Source organism: Acanthaster planci, linkage group LG11 (genome assembly GCF_054643075.1).
Source record: "Acanthaster planci isolate LZ-2023a linkage group LG11, COTS_SCS, whole genome shotgun sequence".
NCBI classification, from domain to species: domain Eukaryota; kingdom Metazoa; phylum Echinodermata; class Asteroidea; order Valvatida; family Acanthasteridae; genus Acanthaster; species Acanthaster planci.
The window spans coordinates 7,136,775-7,155,156 of NC_141787.1; the positions used below are offsets into that span (position 1 = coordinate 7,136,775).

At 44.0% G+C, this 18,382-nt stretch overlaps 1 pseudogene; it reads left to right on the forward strand.

The window, feature by feature from the left end:
* Window positions 1–9,757: 9,757 nt before the first annotated feature.
* Window positions 9,758–14,224, forward strand: LOC147797321 (uncharacterized; annotated as a pseudogene).
* The last annotated feature ends 4,158 nt before the right edge of the window (window positions 14,225–18,382 follow it).

Sequence of the window (18,382 nt, forward strand, 5' to 3'; positions counted from 1 at the left end):
TCCCTAACCCTATTCCTATCTCTAACCATATCCCTACCGATAACCCCAACCCTATCCCTAACCCTTATCCCTAACCCTATCTCTAATCCTAACCCTACCCCTAACTCTATCCTTAACCCTAACCCTATCTTTAACCCTATCCTTGCCCCTAACCCCAACCATACCCCTAACCATTGTCCTTAACCCTATCTCTAACCCTAACCCTACCCCTAACCCTATCCGTAACACTAACCCTATCTCTAACCCTATCCGTAATCCTTACCCTCTCTCTGACCTTAAGCCTACCCCTAACACTATCTCTAACCCTACCCCTAACCCTAACCCTACCCTTAACCCTATCTCTAACCCTACCCCTAACCCTATCTCTAACCCTAAACCTAACCCTATCCGTAACCTTACACCTAACCCCAACCGTATCCATAATCATTATCCCTGATCCTATCTCTAACCGTAACCCTATCCAAATATATAAGGATAGGGTTATTGATATATAGAAATAAAGTCGTATATTCCGTTGTGTCAAATGTTGATGTAAATATATAGCTCAAAATATCTTTTTCTCTAACCCTATCCCCAACACTGGCACTATCCTACCCCTAACGCCAACAATATCCCTTACCCATCTGTCCCTAACCCTATTCCTATCTCTAACCCTAACCCTACCAATAACCCTATCCGTAACCCTAACCCTATCGCTAACCCTAACCCAACCCCTAACCTTATCCGTAACCCTAACCCTATCTCTAACTCTAACCCTTCCCCTAACCCAAACCCTACCCCTAACCCTATCCGTAGCCGGAACCCTCTTTTCAACCCTAACCCTACCCCTAACATTATCTCTAACCCTATCCCTAACCCTATCTGTAACCCTAACCATATCTCGAACCCTAAAACTACCCCTAACCCTACAACTAACCCTATCTCTAACCCTAACCCTATCCCTAACCCTATCTCTAACCCTAAACCTAACCCTATCCGTAACCCTAACCCTATCTCGAAACCCTAACCCTACCCCTAACCCTATCCGTATCCCTACCCCTAACCCTATCTCTAACCCTAACCCTATCTCTAACCCTACCCCTAACCCTATCTCTAACCATAAGCGTAACCCTATCTCCAACCCTAACCCTATCTCTAACCCTACCCCTAACCCTATCCGTATCCCTAACCCTAACCCTATCTCTAACCCTAACCCTAACCCTATCTCTAACCATTCCCCTTACCCTATCCTTAACCCTAACCCTATCTCGAACCCTAACCCTACCCCTTCCCCTAACCCCAACCCTATCCCTAACCCTAACCCTATCCGTAACCCTAACCATATCTATAACCCTAACCAACCCCTAACCCTATCCGTAACCCTAACCCTATCTCTAACCCTACCCCTAACCCTAACCCTACCCCTATCCGTAACCCTATATCTAACCCTAACCCAACCCCTAACCCAATCCGTAACCCTAACCCTATCTCTAACCCTACCCCTAACCCTATCTCTAACCCTAACCCTAACCCTAACCCCAACCCTATCTCAAACCCTAACCCTACCCATAACCCTATCCGTAACCCTAACCCTATCTCTAACCCTAACCCTACCCCTAACCCTATCTCTAACCCTTCCCATTACCCTTTCCGTAACCCTAACCCTATCTCGAACCCTAACCCTACCACTAACCCTATCTCTAACCCTCACCCTATCCGCAACCCTAACCCTATCTTTAACCCTACCCCTAACCCCATCCATAATGCTAACACAATACCTATTCCTAACCCTAACCCTACACTTAACCCTAACCCTACCCCTATCTGTAACCCTACCCCTATCTCTAACCCTATCCCAACCCCTAACCCTATCCGTAACCCTAACCCTATCTCTAAACCTAAACCTAACCCTATCCGTAACCCTAACCCTATCTCTAACCCTACCCCAACCCTATCCGTATCCCTAACCCTATTTCTAACCCTACCCCTAACCCTATCTCTAACCCTTCCCCTTACCCTATCTGTAACCCTAACCATATCTCGAACCCTAACCCTACCCCTAACCCTACAACTAACCCTATCTCTGACCCTAACCCTACCCCTAACCCTATCTCTAACCCTAAACCTAACCCTATCCGTAACCCTACACCTATCTCTAACCCTAATCCTACCCCTAACCCTATCTGTAACCCTACCCCTAACCCTATCTCTAACCCTAACCCTATCTCTAACCCTACCCCTAACCCTATCTCTAACCCTAAGCCTAACCCTATCTGTAACCCTTACCCTATCTCTAACCCTACCCCTAACCCTATCCGTATCCCTAACCCTATCTCTAACCCTAACCCTAACCCTATCTCTAACCATTCCCCTTACCCTATCCGTAACCCTAACCCTATCTCGAACCCTAACCCTACCCCTAACCCTACCACTAACCCTATCGCTAACCCTAACCCTATCCGTAACCCTAACCATATCTCTAACCCTAACCCAACCCCCTAACCCTATCCGTAACCCTAACCCTATCTCTAACCCTATCCCTAACCCTAACGCTACCCCTATCCGTAACCCTAACCCTATCTCTAACCCTAACCCTACCCCTTAACCCTATCTCTAACCCTTCCCCTTACCCTATCCGTAACCCTAACCCTATCTCGAACCCTAACCCTACCACTAACCCTATCTCTAACCCGCACCCTATCTGCAACCCTAACCCTATCTCTAACCCTGACCCAACCCCTAACCCTATCTGTAACCCTAACCCTATCTCTAATCCTATCCCTAACCCTATCTCTAGCCCTAACCCTAACCCTATCTCTAACCCTAACCCTATCTCTAACCCTACCCCTAACCCTATCCCTAACCCTAACCCTATCTGTAACCCTAACCCTATCTCTAACTCTAAACCTAACCCTATCTGTAACCCTAACCCTATCTCTAAACCTAAACCTAACCCTATCCGTAATCCTAACCCTATCTCTAACCCTAACCCTAATCCTATCCGTAACCCTAACCCTAACCCTATCTCTAACCATTCCCCTTACCCTATCCGTAACCCTAACCCTATCTCGAACCCTAACCCTACCCCTAACCCTACCACTAACATTATCGCTAACCCTAACCCTATCCGTAACCCTAACCATATCTCTAACCCTAACCCAACCCCTAACCCTATCCGTAACACTAACCCTAACCCTAACCCTTCCCTTAACAGAAACCCTACCCCTAACCCTATCTTAAACCCTAACCCTATCTCTAACCCTTACCCTACCCCTAACCCCAACCATATCCCTAACCATTATCCTTAACCCTATCTCTAGCCCTAACCCTACCCCTAACCCTATCCGTAACACTAACCCTAACCCTAACCCTATCCGTAACCGTAACCCTCTCTCTGACCCTAACCCTACTCCTAACACTATCTCTAACCCTACCCCTAACCCTAACCCTAACCCTAACCCTATCTCTAACCCTAACCCTATCTGTAACCCTAACCCTATCTCTCACCCTAACCTTAACCCTATCCGTAACCTTACACCTAACCCCAACTCTATCCATAATCATTATCCCTGATCCTATCTCTAACCGTAACCCTATCCCAATATATAAGGATGGGGTTATTGATATATAGGGATATAGTCGTATATTCCGTTGTGTCAAATGTTGATGTAAATATATAGCTCAAAATATCCTTTTCTCTAACCCTATCCCCAACACTCGCGCTATTCTGCCCCTAACGCCAACAATACCCCTCACCCATCTGTCCCTAACCCTATTCCTATCTCTAACCATATCCCTACCGATAACCCCAACCCTATCCCTAACCCTTATCCCTAACCCTATCTCTAACCCTACACCTATCCCTTACCCTATCCGTAACCCTAACCCTATCTCTAACCCTATCTCTAACCCTAACCCTACCCCTAACCCTATCCTTAACCCTAACCCTATCTTTAACCCTATCCTTGCCCCTAACCCCAACCATACCCCTAACCATTGTCCTTAACCCTATCTCTAACCCTAACCCTACCCCTAACCCTATCCGTAACACTAACCCTATCTCTAACCCTATCCGTAATCCTTACCCTCTCTCTGACCTTAAGCCTACCCCTAACACTATCTCTAACCCTACCCCTAACCCTAACCCTACCCTTAACCCTATCTCTAACCCTAAACCTAACCATATCCGTAACCTTACACCTAACCCTAACCGTATTCATAATCATTATCCCTGATCCTATCTCTAACCGTAACCCTATCCAAATATATAAGGATAGGGTTATTGATATATAGAAATAAAATCGTATATTCCGTTGTGTCAAATGTTGATGTAAATATATAGCTCAAAATATCTTTTTCTCTAACCCTATCCCCAACACTGGCACTATCCTACCCCTAACGCCAACAATATCCCTTACCCATCTGTCCCTAACCCTATTCCTATCTCTAACCCTAACCCTACCAATAACCCTATCCGTAACCCTAACCCTATCGCTAACCCTAACCCAAACCCTAACCTTATCCGTAACCCTACCCCTATCTCTAACCCTATCCCTAACCCTATCTCTCACACTAACCCTATCCGTAACCCTACCCTTATCTCTAACCCTACCCCTAACCCTATCTCTAACCCTAACCCTATCCGTAACCATAACCCTATCTCGAACCGTAACCCTACCCCTACCCCTAACCCTACCACTAACCCTATCCGTAACCCTTACCCTATCTCTAACCCTACCCCTAACCCTATCTCTAGCCCTACCCCTAACCCTATCTCTAGCCCTAACGCTATCCGTAACCCTAACCCTATCTCTAACCCTAACCCTATCTGTAACCCTAACCCTATCTCTCACCCTAACCCTACCCCTAACCCTATCCGTAACCTTACACCTAACCCCAACTCTATCCATAATCATTATCCCTGATCCTATCTCTAACCGTAACCCTATTCCAATATATAAGGATGGGGTTATTGATATATAGGGATATAGTCGTATATTCCGTTGTGTCAAATGTTGATGTAAATATATAGCTCAAAATATCCTTTTCTCTAACCCTATCCCCAACACTCGCGCTATTCTGCCCCTAACGCCAACAATACCCCTCACCCATCTGTCCCTAACCCTATTCCTATCTCTGACCCTATCCCTACCGATAACCCAAACCCTATCTCTAACCCTTATCCCTAACCCTATCTCTAACCTTACACCTACCCCTTACCCTATCCGTAACCCAAACCCTAACCCTAACCCTATCTCTAACCCTATCCGTAACCCAAACCCTATCTCTAACCCTAACCCTACCCCTACCCCTAACCCTATCCTTAACCCTAACCCTATCCTTAACCCTAACCCTGTCTCTAACCCTAACCCTATCCGTAACCCTAACCCTATCTCTAACCCTAAGCCTAACCCTATCCGTAACCCTAACCCTATCTCTAACCCTATCCCTAACCGTAACTCTAACCCTAACCCTAACCCTACCCCTAACCCTATCTCTAACCCTAAACCTAACCCTATCCGTAACCTTACACATAACCCCAACCGTATCCATAATCATTATCCCTGATCCTATCTCTAACCGTAACCCTATCCAAATATATAAGGATAGGGTTATTGATATATAGAAATATAGTCGTATCTTCCGTTGTGTCAAATGTTGATGTAAATATATAGCTCAAAATACCCCTTTTTCTAACCCTATCCGAAACACTCGCACTATCCTACCCCTATCGCCAACAATATCCCTCACCCATCTGTCCCTAACCCTATTCCTATCTCTAACCCTAACCCTACCAATAACCCTATCTGTAACCCCAACCCTATCTGTAACCCTAACCCTATCCGTAACCGTAACCCTACCCCTGACCCTACCCCTATCCGTAACCCTAACCCTATCTCTAACCCTAACCCAACCCCTAACCCTATCCGTAACCCTTACCCTATCTCTAACCCTATCCCTATCTCTAACCCTAAGCCTAACCCTATCTGTAACCCTTACCCTATCGCTAACCTTACCCCTAACCGTATCCGTAACCCTAACCCTATCTCTAACCCTAACCCTACCCCTAACCCTAACCCTACCCCTATCCGTAACCCTAACCCTATCTCTAACCCGTACCCAACCCCTAACCCTATCTCTAACCCTAACCCTATCCGTAACCCTACCCCTAACCCTATCTCTAACCCTAACCCTATCTCTAACCCTACCCCTAACCCTATCTCTAACCCTAAGCCTAACCCTATCTGTAACCCTTACCCTATCTCTAACCCTACCCCTATCCCTATCCGTATCCCTAACCCTAACCCTATCTCTAACCCTAACCCTAACCCTAACCCTATCTCTAACCCTTCCCCTTACCCTATCCGTAACCCTAACCCTATCTCGAACCCTAACCCTACCCCTAACCCCTACCACTAACCAGCGCTAACCCTAACCCTATCCGTAACCCTAACCCTATCTCTAACCCCTATCCCTAACCCTAACCCTATCCCTACCCCTAACCCCAACCATATCCCTAACCATTATCCTTAACCCTATCTCTAACCCTACCCCTAACCCTATCTCTAACCCTTAGCTAACCCTATCTGTAACCCTTACCCTATCTCTAACCCTACCCCTAACCCTATCCGTATCCCTAACCCTAACCCTATCTCTAACCCTAACCCTAACCCTAACCCTATCTCTAACCATTCCCCTTACCCTATCCGTAACCCTAACCCTACCCCTAACCCTACCACTAACCCTATAGCTAACCCTAACCCAACCCCTAACCCTATCTGTAACCCTAACCCTATCTCTAACCCTATCCCTAACCCTAACGCTACCCCTAACCCTATCTCTAACCCTAACCCTCTCTCTCACCCTATCCCTACCCCTAACCCCAACCATATCCCTAACCATTATCCTTAATCCTATCTCTAACCCTAATCCTACCCCTAACCCTACCACTAACCTTATCTGTAACCCTTACCCTATCTCTAACCCTACCCCTAACCCTATCTCTAGCCCTAAGCTTAACCCTAACCCTATCTCTAACCCTAACCCTAACCCAATCTCTAACCCTAACCCTAACCCTGCCCGTAACCCTAACCCTATCTCTAACCCTAACCCTATCTGTAACCCTAACCCGATCTCTAACCCTAACCCTACCCCTAACCCTATCCGTAACCTTACACCTAACCCCAACCGTATCCATAACCATTATCCCTGATCCTATCTCTAACCGTAACCCTTTCCCAATATATAAGGATGGGGTCATTGATATATAGGGATATAGTCGTATATTCCGTTGTGTCAAATGTTGATGTAAATATATAGCTCAAAATATCCCTTTCTCTAACCCTATCCCCAACACTCGCGCTATTCTACCCCTAACGCCAAAAGTACCCCTCACCCATCTGTCCCTAACCCTATTCCTATCTCTTACCCTATCCCTACCGATAACCCCAACCCCATCCCTAACCCTTATCCCTAACCCTATCTCTAACCTTACACCTACCCCTTACCCTATCCGTAACCCAAACCCTATCTCTAACCCTACCCCTAAACCCTAACACTAACCTTAACCCTAACCCTATCCGTAACACTAACCCTATCTCTAACCCTAACCCTATCCGTAACCCTAACCCTCTTTTTAACCCAAAAACAACCCTTAGCCCTACCCCTAACCCTATCCGGAGCCCTAACCCTATCTCTAACCCTATCCCTAACCGTATCTCTAACCCTAACCCTAACCCTACCCCTAACCCTATCTCTAACCCCTATCCTAACCCTATCCGTAACCTTACACATAACCCCAACCGTATCCATAATCATTATCCCTGATCCTATCTCTAACCGTAACCCTATCCAAATATATAAGGATAGGGTTATTGATATATAGAAATATAGTCGGTTCTTCCGTTGTGTCAAATGTTGATGTAAATATATAGCTCAAAATACCCCTTTTTCTAACCCTAACACTCGCACTATCCTACCCCTAACGCCAACAATATCCCTCACCCATCTGTCCCTAACCCTATTCCTATCACTAACCCTAACCCTACCAATAACCCTATCTGTAACCCCAACCCTATCTCTAACCCTAACCCTACCCCTAACCCTACCACTAACCCTATCGCTAACCCTAACCCTATCCGTAACGCTAACCCTATCTCTAACCCTACCCAACCCCTAACCCTATCCGTAACCCTTACCCTATCTCTAACCCTACCCCCAACCCTATCTCTAACCCTAAGCTTAACCCTATCTGTAACCCTTACCCTATCGCTAACCTTACCCCTAACCGTATCCGTAACCCTAACCCTATCTCTAACCCTAACCCTACCCCTAACCCTAACCCTACCCCTATCCATAACCTTAACCCTATCTCTAACCCTAACCCTATCTCTAACCCTAACCCTATCCGTAACCCTAACCCTATCTCTAACCCTAACCCTATCTGTAACCCTAACCCTATCTCTAACCCTACCCCTAACCCTATCTGTAACCTTACACCTAACCCCAACCGTATCCATAATCATTATCCCTGATCCTATCTCTAACCGTAACCCTATCCCAATATATAAGGATGGGGTTATTGATATATAGGGATATAGTCGTATATTCCGTTGTGTCAAATGTTGATGTAAATATATAGCTCAAAATATCCCTTTCTCTAACCCTATCCCCAACACTCGCGCTATTCTACCCCTAACGCCAACAATACCCCTCACCCATCTGTCCCTAACCCTATTCCTATCTCTAACCCTATCCCTACCGATAACTCCAACCCTATCCCTAACCCTTATCCCTAACCCTATCTCTAACCCTAACCCTACCCCTAACCCTAACCCTACCCCTATCCGTAACCCTAACCCTATCTCCAACCCTAACCCTATCTGTAACCCTAACCCTATCTCTAACCCTAACCCTACCCCTAACCCTATCCGTAACCTTACACCTAACCCCAACCGTGTCCATAACCATTATCTCTGATCCTATCTCTAACCGTAACCCTATCCCAATATATAAGGATGGGGTCATTGATATATAGGGATGTAGTCGTATATTCCGTTGTGTCAAATGTTGATGTAAATATATAGCTCAAAATATCCCTTTCTCTAACCCTATCCCCAACACTTGCGCTATTCTACCCCAAACGCCAACAGTACCCCTCACCCATCTGTCCCTAACCCTATTCCTATCTCTTACCCTATCCCTACCGATAACCCCAACCCCATCCGTAACCCTTATCCCTAACCCTATCTCTAAACTTACACCTACCCCTTACCCTATCCGTAACCCAAACCCTATCCGTAACCCTAACCCTACGCCTACCCCTAACCCTATCCGTAACCCTAACCCTATCTCCAGCGCTACCCCTAACCCTATCTCTAACCCTATCAGTAACCATAACCCTATCTCTAACCCTAACCCTACCCCTAAACCTATCCTTAACCCTAACCCTATCTCTAACCCCAACCATACCCCTAACCCCAACCATATCCCTAACCATTATCCTTAACCCTATCTCTAACCCTAACCCTACCCCTAACCCTATCTCTAACCCTACCCCTAACCCTATCCGTAACCCTAACCCTATCTCTAACCCCAACCCTATCCCTAACCCTTATCCCTAACCCTATGAGCTCGATAACACCCTCCTCCCTATAAATAGGCAAACCAGGGAGTGTGGGTTAAGATCGAAAATACTTTCCTTGAAATACACACGTTTTGGGCCCAACCGGTCCCGGGGCAATGCCCTCTCAGAGGCCTTGGGTGGGCCAGCGAGCTTATGGACGGCAGGCCTGGAGACGCCCGGCCCGCTCGGCTGCAGGAAACCCCGGACATCCGAACCTCTCGGACAAGGTTTTCCGAGGATGGCAATTCACTGCGGCGTAGCAACCACGCCACCGCCCTAGAGTCGGGTTCGCCCGGGGAACCGCCCTGAGCTTGGCGCTCGATTGTGTCGGAAATGCACGGCTTTAGAGGGTCTTTGTAGTGTGTTTTTTTATTATTTGAATTGATAAAGTGTTTCTACCTGAACAATTTTTTGCTCATTTTACCTTGGTTGCACCGCCTTGATATCAATAAAAAAAACTTTTTGACATAAGAACATAAGAATGTGTGACGTTAACTCCGGAGATCGGCAAACTTTCCCAGTTATGCGTGGCAGCTCGATCGGCAGCGTCACACGCACTTCTTGTAAAGTTTCTTGAGAATTTCGCCTCACTCCTTCACGAAAATAACGTAGTTTTTTTCAGAATGCCACCGACCTGTATTTTTGCTGTTTGCAGCAACACTACCAAAGATGGTTTCAGTCTGCATCGTTTTCCATCTGACCCAAAATGTCGACGAATTTGGACGGCGAAAGTGAAGCTGACCCGAGCCAAGTGGTCGGACCAAACGAGCACTCAGTGATCTGCTCCGCACACTTCGAGCCTTCCTTTTTTGATCGTAACGCCGACGATCAACATCATCAGTTTGGGATTAAGTTCAAGGCAATGCTTCGTCCCGATGCTGTACCCACAATATTTTTTAATAAGCAAGAAAAGTCAGCCGGTACTGGAAGAGAAGAGGAAGGGTGCTTTTGCAAAACGCAAGCGACTCCGAGTAAGTTTTATCGTTTCTCACTCGCCATGCATTCACGTTAGTTTCATAATCGCATGGTGCATGTAGTCGTTTTGTACACGTTTTGTGAATTTTGGTTGTTTATTCTGTTGATCTTAAAGCTAGAAACACTGTTCAGAAATAGTAGCGTAGAAGAGATAAACATAATCACCGCGGTGGATGACAAATACAGTAAAAAGATAATCGATGACTCGCGGTGTCGTGTTGCTGGTAGCGACGTTTCGGCTGCTAGTGCTGCTAGCCTTCATCAGGCATTAATTAGACACTACGTCGAAGGAGATCAACGCCTCATGGCTGCTGATGTGCTGCCCGCGGAGGAACTCTGCGAAAGCTGTGGAGTTGGGCACGGTGTTTGGTGTGTTACCGGTCAGCGGTGACAGGATCCCGGCTAGATGCTTGGAGAGGTTGTACGCAAAGGAACTCACGCATGAAACGATGGGTCTCAAGGGTGTCCCCGGCTGATGAAGGCTAGCAGCACTAGCAGCCGAAACGTCGCTACCAGCAACACGACACCGCGAGTCATCGATTATCTTTTTACTGTAATAGTAGCCTACTTTGATATTTGTACATTTTGATAGACTAATGACGGGGCAGGGTTGGAATCGTTAACACTTTCTTGTTGACATTAATCTGGTCACTCACTAATATGCAAGGTGCAGTTCTTTTTCAATCAGCATAAGCCTTACTGATCGTGACATTCATGTGTTTGCCATGAAGATGAGAAGCAACAATATCATTAGCCGTAAGGTTTCCGCACCTCATTTTGTTTCTTCTGCCTTTCAATATATTTTTCATTATATAAGCACAACTGTGGTAGTTTATAAATGACACTTGTTTTACTGAACTATTTCTCCTATTCATTTTAACAAGGATTAATTTCATTTAATTTGTTTTCTTTCATTGGAAACTGCTATCAGCTTATGGAGGATGTGCTTCCACGGAAACAAGCCAGAAGAGAGAGCAACCAGGCCGGAAAGGTAAGAGATAGAACACTGTGCATAGAAAGTGTGCCAGACCCAGAGTGTACTGCGAGTGCTCGTAGCATGATTCCAGTTGTGTCGGTAAGTCCATCACAATCACTTGCTCCCTTCAACTATTGTTGAACATTCAAGAGGAACAAATGGGTATTGTTCTTCAATTTTTCTCTCTGGAAATATTTTTAAAATAACTTTCATTTTGTTCTTTTACATGTACAGAATGTGGATTTTGCTTGTCAGACTGATCCAGTGAAAATTCTTTGTTGTGACATACGTAAGTATCAAAATGCATTTGAAATGTCTATTTTTGTTATCATATTAATTTATAAATGTCATTTTTTCTTCTTATTCGGTTTTCTTGTTCTCGCCACAGTTCATGATAAACAACAAATTTATACAATTTTTTCTGATAGATACCGATGCCGGAATACAAGCTAATCCCGAAGTCAGCGAAACTGGAATACAATTCAAGCTGCTTGATGATGCAGAGGTCGATGAGGTACAAGACAATGAAGTTGAAGAATTAGAAGAGGAAGACTTAGAAGAGAAACAAGAGCGTGATGATTCCTCCGACTATGAACCATCCTCATCATCATCTTTGTCATCATTTTCAGAACCTTGTCGCACCCGGTCATTCAAAAAGTAAGTATGATAGATGCAGTATATGAAATGAGAATTCATTTTATAACGTTACAACAGAAACAAAGCGAAATGTTTTTTTTTTTAATTTAAAATTAACCTCCTCTCATCGCAGAGTAGAAACTACTTTTCATTCCTACACTCACCGTGGTATCACCTTGGTTTACCCAAATGCCATTGATCTTTGTAAACAGAAGGGGGAGAAGTCCACGGACCGTTCCAATATTACCGGATGTTCTTCCTCAAGATCATCTAAGTACACTGTGTTCGAGGGGGAGCTCTTTCAACGTTTCAGGAAGTGTTTCAAGTGCGGTTCACGGAAGATCAGTCTGATGAAACGAACTGCGGGGACTTTCGTTTCTGTTTTTCAACGATGAGGGGCCTGCAAGTCCAGGGGGACGACTTGGAGTTCCCAGCCATGGCTGGGTGCAACACTTACAGGAAATCTACTACTTTCTGCAGCTTTCCTGTTTGCTGGTGCCAGCCCAGCAATGGGGGCAGCTTGTATTTCGCTGCGCACTTTTTTCTCCCACCAGAAGAGACACCTCTTCCCATCAGTTGAAGCGGTGTGGACACAACACATCACCAAAGTAAAGCTTCGTCTGAAAGCTGATAGTCAAGCGCTAGTCATCGGCGGGGATGGACGGGAAGATAGTCCAGGCCACTCCGCTAAATATGGGAGCTACTCTGCAATAGAACTCAACGCCAACAAGATTGTTGATATTCAGCTTGTACAGGTGAGTCTTTGTTTCTAAAGAAAGGTAAAGTTGATGTACATGCGATGGTTTTCGATAAATGGTTCTCGACAATTTGTACAAGAAAAAGGATGCATTCATTTCATTAACTTTATTCTGTATATAAAGTCAATTTGAAAGTTGCTTATTAGAATTTGCTGCTGCCGCTGCACCTTGATTGATAGCCTCAGATTGACTGTTACTAACATTTATTACATGTATTTGTTGTGTATTCATTTGTTAGTGTAAAGAAGTCAAGAGTAGCTACCACATGGAGCTGGAGGGCTTCAAAAGAACAATGGCAACCCTACGTGAAGCTGACCTCACTGTCTGCAAGCTCGTCACTGACCGTCATCGGTCTTTGGCCAAATATGTGCGGGAACATGAGCCAACAATTCAGCACATGTATTACGTCTAGCATATAGCAAAAGGTACCGGTAGTTGAGGATAAAGATTTAAAGTTATATCCAAAAATCAATATTTGTTTTTATGACCCTCAAAACCATTTGCCAAGACTACAGAATTTCAACTGATTTCTTGAGAAACACATAGGAAAATATTTATGGCAAGAAATTATTTGAAAGGCCCAAAGTATCTTTGCATTATTTTGGATATAATTTTTCAATGGAACAGTTACTTTCCTTTTTGCAAAAAAGTGATTTCACTTTGCCAAAAAAGTAAGCCTTAACGCGCTGAAGTTTAATTTGTATCAATTATTTTTTTTATTTTTTAATTAAGGGATCAAGAAGAAGGTCGATAGGTTATCAAAGAGGAAAGGGTTTGAGGGTGTGGCCGAATGGAAGAGGTCCTTAAACAATCATGTCTATTGGTGTGCCTCTTCCACCACTGATGCAGAGGACGATCTCCGGGAGGCCAAGTGGGCCTCTTTATGTAACCATATCGTTGGAGTACACAAGGGCACTCTGCTCTATATACTAAGTGTGACCAAGGCCGACTTGGGAGGCAAAAGAAAAAATGGTTGAAGCCAGGTATTAAAAAAAGAATTTACTTTCAGGCTTTCCCTTATGGTTCTTTAATATAGGAGTCATGAAGATTAATTGAAACAAAATGATATTAACAAATTAGGTTCGTGGCTTTATAGGGACAGAGGAAACTACCCAGCTGTACCAAATCCTGATGAGTAACTCACTGCTGAAAGACATTCGGAAAATGGCTTCCACAGCGCAGACGTCCTCCCTGGAGAGCTTCCACAGCCTCATAAACCAATTTGCTCCCGAGATGAAGGCCTACTCATATGATGGTATAACTTGCTGGTGAGTAGAATTAAGGTGTTACTTCAGTTTTGAAATTGACTTTTATGCTATTTACTTAGTCTAAATGTTTTTGAGCATTCTGCTTCTCCTGGAAATTTATCCAACTGGACCAATCTTTTGCCATCCCTTTAATTACTTTCAATATGGCCATTCCACATTTACTTCTATAAATTTTTCCTTTTGTTGAAAATCATACTCTTGTTGTATTTGTTAGGCTTCACATTGCTGGCCATCACTACAACGAGAATAGTGACAGAAGCCATGCTACCACATCCAAGGGCACTCACATGTTTCACCTCAGCAAGCCAAAGTTTAAGCCGGGGGAAGCTACGGTGAAACAAATCAAAGAAGCAGCTTCCTTTGGTAGGGGTCTTGCTTTTTTAATTTGTCAAGTTTATTCCACAAAAACCTACGGTTTGTAGATTGTAAAATTTCCCCTCAAATCTCCTTTTTTTCCGGAAGTACATGTATGCTCTCAACATGACATATTCCTTGCCTTTGAAAAAGAATTTAGATAAGTAAGACTGGAGATTTAAAATTGTATCTTTCAACAGATTTCAGGAAATACAACTTTTTATTTTTCCCCCGTAAAGTGTGACTAAGTAAAGGCTTAAAAAGCCCATGTAAATACATATACGTGTAGGCAAACAAAGGACACTTTTTGAAAATTCCAAAGAAGAGCTGTTGTAATTAACAATTTCCATATTCAAAATCACTGTATTGTTTGTTCTCCTCAGGGTATGTCAGGACTCTGTTTACAGAGGCTATCCGACGATGCTGTTTTGTTGTACCCAACACTGCTGCTCAGTCTAAACCCCCCACTATGGGAGAGAAATACGTTTCCAGAGAAAGATGTTCTGATTGCAAGGTACAGGAGCAGATACAATAAACCTTGAGATTAAAACCCTGCCTGGTGTAGAACTAAAAGGAGTGATCAGAGATAGGATCTTAAACGTAGATTCCTTAAAGTTTTGAGAAATGTCTTTTTGTAACTCGAATACTGATATAAATTTGAAGGCCAGTGAGGCTCTAGATATAAATGACAACTTAAAGTTTCGGTCTCGCCAAAATTAAATGTAACTTGGGTTACCTGGAAATGAAAACCCAACTGAATGGAGTGCGCTGTGATACAGAGGCTGTCTACAGCTTTTGGGACGTGATAAGGGTAAAACCCAAGTCATTACTGATTCGACATCCAGTGGATTCTCTGTCATTTCAAATAATTAAAGGGATTGTTTGTTTGTTTTGCTTTTGTGCTTGCATTTGGGGGAGCAGATCTGTTGGCGTGACGCAAGAAGGTTAACCCAATACAAGTGGGACATGCATGTCTTTTGTGAGGATTTCTGTTTGAAAATATCAAGTGATTCTGCAGTTGAAAGCAAGCGAAATTGTACTATATGTTTTTTCTTCAATGAAATAAGGAGGCGAGTGTTGCCAGACTGTGCGGCCCCTTGATATGTTTCCCTTGCACAGTCAACAATAAAAATTCACTATACAGATACGACGCGTTTTTTCGGTTGAGATCACTAGGCAGAAATGGACCCAAACACGGTTGAGCGAAATAGTGCCGTCTGTTGACTCTCGGAGGAGGTTTGTCTTCGGTTTTTGCACCGGAAATTCAAGATTATGGCCAGTAGATCACTTTTCGTTTCAATTTTATGGGTTTCACCCACGATTTGTTTTTATTTGCCTTTTTCCAAAGATATATCCAAAACAGTAAAACTGTTTGCCCAGCTCTCATTGTCTTCCCAAACAGGCCCGCAATTTCGGGCTTTTTGTGAAAGAAACTACCAGTCCAAAATTTGGGATTTATAAAAATGTTTCTGTGATCCCTCCTGATTATGGCATGTTTTATTGTAAAAACCCCTTGGATTACAGAACATCAAGGAGTTTACACGCAGAAATACAATCATTTCGCGGGATGCAACCTTAACGGTATCACGTAGGCCCTTTTTCCAGGGGTTGTAGTGAATCGGGAACACCAACAGTTCTGATAAATAGGAAAATAGACTGTTCACTTGTGTGGTGGATTTGATACATGGTTTAGTTATTTAGATATTTTGCCGTGTGATGCAAGCCTCTTTACTTGAAAAGTGAGCACTGTTCCTTTTCTTTTTTATGATATGTTTTTAATATGTTGACTCGAGTTGTCGTATTTTCAGTTGTGTCAAATGTTGATCCTGACTGTCCCATTCTCTAACCCAATCACCAACACTCACGATATCTTAACCTTAACGCCAAGAATATCCCTCACCCTACTGTCCCTAACCATAACCACAAAGCTATATATCCTTAACCCTAACCACCAACCTATATATCACTAAATCCGACCACAACCCCAATCCTAACGCTTACCCCCCAGATACCCTAACCCTAACCCTTACTCTAACCCTAACCACAACCCTAGCCCTAACCACAAACCTGTATATCACTGACCCTAACCACAATCCCAATCCTAACCCTTACCCTACCGGTAACCCTACCTGTAACCTGAAATATATCCCTAACTCCAACCCTATTATCCAACCCCTAAGCATAACCCTAACAACAAACCTATATATCACAAAAACCTTAACGCCAAGAATATCCCTCACCCTACTGTCCCTAACCATAACCACAAAGCTATATATCCCTATCCAAACCACAAACGTATACATCACTAAATCCGACCACAACCCCAACCCTAACCCTTACCCTACAGCTACCCTAACCCTTACTCTAACCCTAACCACAACCCTAGCCCTAACCACAAACCTATATATCACTAAATCTAACCCTTACCATATCCCCAATCCTAACCCTTACCCTACCCCTACCCTAACCCTAACCCTAACCACAACCCTTCACTAACCACAACCCTAAGCCTAACGCTTACCCTAACCCTTATTCTAGCTCTAACCACAAACCTATATATCACTAAATCTAACCCTAAGGCACCAAGTCAAAATAGAAACGGTTCATGAAGTGGGAAACGATACATAAACGATAAGCTCCTTACCCGCTTCAGAGTAAAGCGGGCAACGATAGGGAGTCACTAGCTAAATGCTTGTGGTTTGATGAACACCACTCCTGGGTGATGTTTTCTAACAATAGAGAGCTTTAAGGATTACACTCTATTGTGGCTGGTGGTTGAGTCATTAGAGCTGTTTATCAACAGCTGGGACCCCAGCCCATTGATATGTCAACAATTTTTTTTTGGGGGGGGGGTTAAGGATGGGTTTATACTACCGTTTAAATGGATAAGGGTTTTTTTCTTCAGTTTGCCACGCTACCCATACCAACATTAGTGGACTTTTCTTATTTCACATTTTAGATTGATTTTGAAGTCCCATGATTGTTGCATCTATAATCTTCTCCATTTACTCTATTGTCTAATCCAATTATTGACAAATCTGTGATGTGGAAATCACTGCCTGACAGTGCTAGATTTTGGGAAAGAAAACTACAGATCTTAATTCAGTGACACGAGACTTAGTGGTGCACATAGGCCTGTTGACTATGATGTAGTTAGTCTTTTGTTAAGAGATTAATTGCTTCCCCTTCTGAATAAGCTGTGCTAAGCCTGTGGATGAACTGGCCCAATTTACATAACAAAGCCGATGCGCAATAACCATTCATGGTAAGCTGGGAGTCAGGGCTTTTGTACCAAGGTGGGGGAGATGGAAGTATGCATCAAAGGGGTTGCCGCATAGCCAATTCTCTTTCGGGAAACGGTGTCTTGCAACCATTACCCACTTGCAGTTGAATCGGGCAACGGTTTGAAAGTGGATTAAGGGCAACCATTTCCCGCTTGGTCAACCGTTTCTATTTTGACTTGGCGCCTAACCACAACCCCAATCTCAACCCTTACCCTACCCCTAACCCTAACCCGTATTCCAACCCTAACCACAAACCTTTACATCACTAACCCTAACCTCAGCCCAAATCCTAACACATACCCTTCCCCTAATCCTAACCAAAAACCAATATATCACTAAATCTAGCCCTAACCAAAATCCCTATCCTAACCCTAACCCTTACTCTAACCCTAACCACAACCCTAGCCCTAACCACAAACCTATATATCACTAAATCTAGCCCTAACCAAAACCCCTATCCTAACCATAACCCTTACTCTAACCCTAACCACAACCCTAGCCCTAACCACAAACCTATATATCACTAA